Source organism: Corylus avellana, chromosome ca3 (genome assembly GCF_901000735.1).
Source record: "Corylus avellana chromosome ca3, CavTom2PMs-1.0".
Lineage (NCBI taxonomy): Eukaryota > Viridiplantae > Streptophyta > Magnoliopsida > Fagales > Betulaceae > Corylus > Corylus avellana.
The window spans coordinates 26409087-26415660 of record NC_081543.1 but is presented as its reverse complement, the minus strand read 5'-3'; the positions used below and the strand labels follow the sequence as shown (position 1 = coordinate 26415660).

Genomic DNA, 6574 nt, shown 5'->3' with positions numbered 1-6574 from the left:
CCATTTTATCCACGTGCGAACTTATCTTTTCAAGAAATCTGGAAGCAATTATAAGAGCATTTACCATGAATGAGTTAAATGTTACTTTTATAAAATGACTAATTAGATTTATAAAAAACCTTTCACATTGGACTAGAGCACTCATAATATATAGAAGGTCAAATGGTACTTTTATCTAAAATAACTAATAAGATTTGTAAAAAACTCTCCACATTAGATTAGCCAAAAAAAAAATTACTACATGTAGCGACACTATTTATGAGTCATTTTATTTCTCTATGCACTTCTTTCTTTTTCCAAAATTGAAAACTTTTTTTTTTAATTTTTTTTCTCTCTTAAAAATATTATTTTAAAAAATGTAGAAAGTTTAACACATAATTTATTTGAGATTGTATTAAAAAGATAGTAAGTAAAATAGAAAAAAAAAATATTTTGAATAATTAAAATAGTTACTATTGTCAAAAATGCTCTAAACCTTTGTTTCAAGTCTGCAAATTAGTAGGTCTTCTGTTTTGTGTAGGAAGTTGGTAATGGTATTAAGATAGTAAAATTTTGATATAACTCATAAACTTAATACAAAATTATAGTGTAATGGTTTGACATTAAGGGTAGAACAATGCACCTCAACAGACAATTAAATAACATATCTAGAAAGAATAAAAATTAAAAACTAATTTTTAATATTAAGTCATCTTATTATTCCTCTTGATCCAATCATGCACGTGACACAGTATTAATATAAAATAAAATCAATAAAACGTCATTTCTACGGTTACCTGTTTGATTTGCCTTTCTCTTTCTTGTTCATTGGACAGCGTAGTAGACCACCAGTTTTTTTTTGTTTTTTTTTTGTAATTTTATAAATGTAATAATACACCAAACAAGCCTTTTCAGTTGTCCTTCTCTTTCTTCCTTGTTCCTCCGCCATTTATGAACATGAACGTCAATGTCGGCATTAATAACATTTTTTGTCGTGTTTCTCTTTATTGATGCTCATTGCTCTGTCTCATGACGCATGCCATGATGCCAGATGGACATGATGAGCCATACAAAACAACATCTTTCTCCATCCTTGTTTAAATTCTTCCCCCATTCACTCACTCAGATCACCCTCTGAGAACTCTTGATTCATCTCTTCTTCATGCATGGTAACCTGATGATCATCAGCTCAATTCCCTTTATATTTGTCAATATACCATAAGAATAATCATATTAATGTTGATGATGAACAGGTTTGGGGAGCAGAAAATCATATTGGTAAAAGGGTAGATCAGTTTGAAGATTGAAGAAGTTTTGCAGGGGTGGATCAACAACGGCAGAAGGTTGCAGAGAGGGGCTTTTGAAGAAGAAGACTTACTATGAGAATTGTCCTGGCTGTAAAGTAGACCAATATAAAGAGTTGCAACGAGGTTTACCCATCAGAGAGCTTGTTTCCACATGGATTGTTGTGCTTTGTACTGGTAACCATTCTCATCTCCATACTCTTAGATTTCATGGTTATCTCATAGAAACCATTATGTGTAAGTTTCAACCAATCTTTCGATCCGTTAATTATTAAGAAGACAAAAGTAGTAAATTATGTGTTAGTTTCAACCATTCTCTCGATCAGTTGCTAAAGAGATGAAAATAGTTTTTTTTTTTTTTTTTTACATATCTCCATAAGAGAGGAAGGTGATTCAAACTAGTGACCTCCGTTTTATTAGACATGATTCTAAACTATATTTATTTATTTTTAAATATACGTGCTTTGCATTTTTTTTCTGCGTACAATGTGACCCCAATGTATTTATTTTACTCTTATAAAACAGTCTATTTTTGCATAGATTTTATTTTTTTCTTTATATGTCCCACCAGTTATTCCTGTGTTGTCTAGATACACGCAGACAGTGAATGAATGTTTTGGTATAGGCTTGGAAAATAAATCTGGGTCCATTTGTTTCGGTTTTAAATTTTTTTTTTATATATATTTAGAGCAGATTCATAAAAGTTTAAAGGATGTTGTTAATGTTCTTTGATAAGACACCTCACGTACCATGTTGTCTTTTGTCTGGCACACTTTATTTACCATCTTAATAATTTCTTCCACTGTACTACCATATAATAAAGTAATTAAATAATTAAAAGATATAAGGCGTGGATCTCTAAAACTGACTTTACAATTTGTTTTGTCTCCTAGGTCTTTCTTTATTCTGGAAAAGATTTTCTTTATATTATATTATTGGGTTAAACATACTTTGGCTACTTCAATTATCAATTATTTTCAAAAACGTCCTAGAAATATTTGATAGGTGTGACGTTTAGATACATTAAATTACAATTTTGTTATAATTAAGCTACTTTTTTGTTATTCTTTGAAAAAGATCCCTATTTTCTTTTAAAAAAATTAAATTAAATTTTGATTAAATACTAAAATTAAATTAAATTAAATTTATACCTTTGGTGTTGACTTAAAGCGGTGAGAAAACTTTGACAACATTGACTTTCTCAATTTAGGAGCATCCATACTTGAACAGGCCATGGTTCAAATTACATCCATGTGGGACATGTGAGTGGATGAAGCTGCTTTTTCATGTTGATGTTTCTGTGGCTAAAAATGGAGTGACGATTGAACTCTATCTGCTTTCATGGCTCTCAGTCGTTGGGCAAGTGGTTGGTCTTAGAATTCCTCTTGAAATGCTGAATCAGCTATAATGACTTGTTGATAACAGTTTCTTTGATAATATCTGCACATGATTTCTTTTTTCTACATTCTACTAAATGAACATACTGGAAATCCCCTTTATTGCACTTTAGTAGTTAGTACTCGTTGGGTATGATTTTTAGTGGATGAAATTGCGGGATCATGAGACGAGCCAGTTAATGGGTATGATTTTCTCAAAAAAAAGTCCCTAAAAATTGCATGTTATAAAGAAACAAACAAATAAAAGAAATAGGTGTAGTTTGCTAGATCTAAGGCATGAGAACGTGCTCAGTAATGAAGACATGCACCATTTCTTGCACTTGGTGATAGCAAAATGGATTATTCATGGTGCTCAAAACAAAGGCAAATAGGGTTAGATTAGAAAGTGCACGATGGAGACAGTTGAATTACTTACATGGGTGGTTACAAGTGAATGTGGGTCTTGGAAAATCAATTGTAGCTATTCTATCTGGGTGTGACCATAGTAACACCTGTCCATTAAAAGCTATACAGGAGAAAGCTTAGATGGTGAAAACTGTAGGCATTCTCATCCTAGTACATGCCTAACCACTTTGAGAATTCCTTGAGATCACTGAACTACCACCATTGATAGCCTTTATCAGTACTTTTAGTCACAACACGATATAAAATTCTTTCACTTTAGTTACAAATACAACCATGTTTGTAAGCATTGTGTTTCTTAAACAGACAAGCTGTGGCATAAAAACAAACGTTGTCACCTATTGGGTGCCTTAAGAAGAACAAACACCACAACCATGTACTGTGTAAATATACACGGAATTCACTAAGTTGGGGGATAAAATGTGCTATGTAACTCAATCATTGGTACTTGTTACATTTCTTTTAATTAATTGTTTTATTTTTCTCCAATGAATGGACTACACAGTCTACGCATAAGTTTAGTAAGCCTCCATCACTAAAAGATTTAGTACTCTTGGCATTTTTCTAATAGCTAATGTATTTAGTAGGTGGGAGTTAAAGTATGCTTTGTAAGTAGACTTTATGGCTTGCTTGAGTCAAATGGCCTTATGGGTTCTTGTCTTAATGGGAAGTTAAGAAGTAGTAGTGGGCAGTTTTCGGAACTAGAATCCCATTTAATATGCCAACCCTTTATTTTGGTGCTTATGGGGCCACCACTTTAGAAATGCTATTGAATCAATTTTCCAGACCGTTAGAGATAGTGAAATCATATGGGGGTAAAAGTAAGTTTGGGATTGTGTTGAAAATTTCAGTTTTTTTTTTTTTTTTTTTTTTTTTTTTTAAAAAAAAAAAGAGTTTTGGTCATTTTTAGAGTAAAAAAGTCAAATAAGTAGTTAAATTGTTTTTTCTAGACATGACAAATTTTTGCTTGGCATAGTTTTTTAAGCATTAAAAGTATTTTTTTTTACTTTCTCTAATGCAATCCCAAACAAGTTTTAAAGAGAAATTTGTATCATCATGATAATTTGCGGCAATCGGTCCACGAAAAGTCACACTAAGAGTCATTTTATGTATGATAATTTATTTTGTTTCATTCAATTCAAAGGTGTATATAAAGCCATGTGGTAAATATATGGTCACATTATTTAAAATTTTTAAATAATGTGACATCATATACCCAGTTCAATAAAACAAAATAAACTATTGATTGTGAAATGGCTCGTTTCCATTTAAAATGAAATAGAGTGAAAGCCTTGTCCACTTTTACAACCTTAGCAAGGTTTTAAATAAGAGTATTATTAAAAACCACATTTTTATTTCACAATTATCTCACAATATTAACGTGATAGTCCCAACCAACCTTTGAATCAGTCTTTTACTTTTTCACATCAGCATTATAGAATAAAAATACAATTTCTACTATTTCTCTTTAATAACATATACATAAAACAAACTTAAGGCAGCCTTTGCTAGAGAAATCAAAATTCTCTACAACCTTAATGATCTTTCCAAGAACCTGGACAACAAATCCAAATCAGTAGAGCATATCTTTTTGGAGATTTATTCAAATTCAATGGCAATTTGTGTTTTATCTCATTTCCAAGCAATCAAAACGGAGCCTTGAGGTACAAGTAATAGAAAAGCCATGCAAATTAACAAATAATTGAATGGGTCCTAATCAAGAAGTATACGGAAGGTTGAGAAGATGGAGATAATAAAACTAAGCAAAACTTACAAGAAATTAAGGCCAAGGCTTGACTTAGAGCCAGAGCACCAATATCGTGCCCAAACATTTTGGTAGTTTATAGGTTCGAGTTTTAGAGATCAAATTACAAATTGGTTAATAGTTTGAGGAATAAAAGTGTAATTTACACTATATGTAATTAAGTTACAATTTGACCTTCTTATAATTACTTATAAATAATCAATGTAAAATTTAACACCCATTACACCTCGGAACATGATTATCTCTGGTTCAAATAAATTAAAAAGTATCCAGTTAGTTATATTTGAAGGATATTTTTGTCTTTTCACTTTTTGATTAGACAAAATACTCATCTAATATAATTAACTAAATATTCTCTAGTTCAAATGAACTAGAGAGTATGCTAATTCTAACACCTCTATAATTTACTGAATGTAAACAATTCATTTTTTTAATGTGTGACTAACTTTTTGAGGTGTTACAGTATATATATATATATATATATATAGATAGTAGACTGTCATACAAACGTTACACTGAAAATTAGTATTTTTTTTTTTTTTTACAAGTGCAAGTTCAAAGAGCTAACATCATTAAATTATATGATAGTCATATAATAGTTCAGTAAATAACATTATTCATATAACAATTATTGAAATCAAAATATCTTTTGTCATATTTCTTTAGTGTATAGGAACTATGGTTTTTTTTTTTTTTTTTTTGGATCCCAACTTATAGATAAGCATGTAACAAGTCTTAGACTCAAGAAAAAAAAGACAAGTCGTAAATTTAATTTTATATTAATTTATACATTATAACTGTCAAAAGTTGTATGTCTATAAAATCATCTTAAAATAAAACTTGCTTTCCGAATACAAAGATTTGCTTTTTTAATAGAAATAAGAAGTAATTGATAGAATATAAAGTAAAAATGAGTTTTGAATTTTTTATTTCTTTTATTGAAAAATAAAGAAAATTGTTTGACAATAATTTTAAAAAGAGGTTAACTTTTTTTTTCTTTAAAAAAAATAAAAATAAAGAAGAATTGTTTGGCACGTTAAATTGAATGGCAAAATGTTAAATTAAAAAAAGCTGCCATTTTGCAGGTCATGCCAGGGAGACTGGGCGTGGACTGCAGAGCAAAAAAAAAAAAAAAAACTTGGAATTTGACACTGCCATTATTGGCTTGTTTGGTAAATTCAACTATTAAATATTCTTACAGTAATTATGTTTTATTACTATTTAAATAAAAAAAAATTATTACAAAATAATTTTTTTTTTCTTTTTATATTTTCATATCAAATATTTTTCCTTTTTTTTTTCATGACCATTGTTCCAAACAATAACGGTCCAATGGGGTTGTTTGCCAATAAAAAAAAAAAAAAAGCAACGTACTATTCATCTCAAATTTAACTCTCAACAATCTTATTTTTTATATCATATTAATCATCATTTACTATTATTTAAATAAAAAAATAACTACAATATATATATATATATATATATATATATATTTTACTTTTTATATCAAATATTCTTATTTTCTTCCTATACAAAACAAACAAAGCCCAAATTCCAAACAGCCCCTACAGAGACCCGCCACCTGCCCATCAACTTTTTCTGTTTTTGACCTTTTAAAAATTAATTAATATTTTATTATTTAATTTAAGTGGGACACGTGTCATCATATCGTATAGACTATTGAATAAACATGAATGGCCTGAATTGGAAGTTGGAGATTTTCCAAT

The 6574-nt window shown here is 29.4% G+C and overlaps 1 long non-coding RNA gene across 1 annotated transcript; it reads left to right on the top strand.

Annotated features, from left to right (window-relative positions):
• The first annotated feature begins 1016 nt into the window (after window positions 1-1016).
• LOC132176075 (uncharacterized) lies at window positions 1017-2787 on the top strand. Its single transcript, XR_009439490.1, has 3 exons — window positions 1017-1148; window positions 1233-1460; window positions 2494-2787. It is a non-coding gene; the product is annotated as an uncharacterized LOC132176075 (long non-coding RNA).
• Window positions 2788-6574: the final 3787 nt, after the last annotated feature.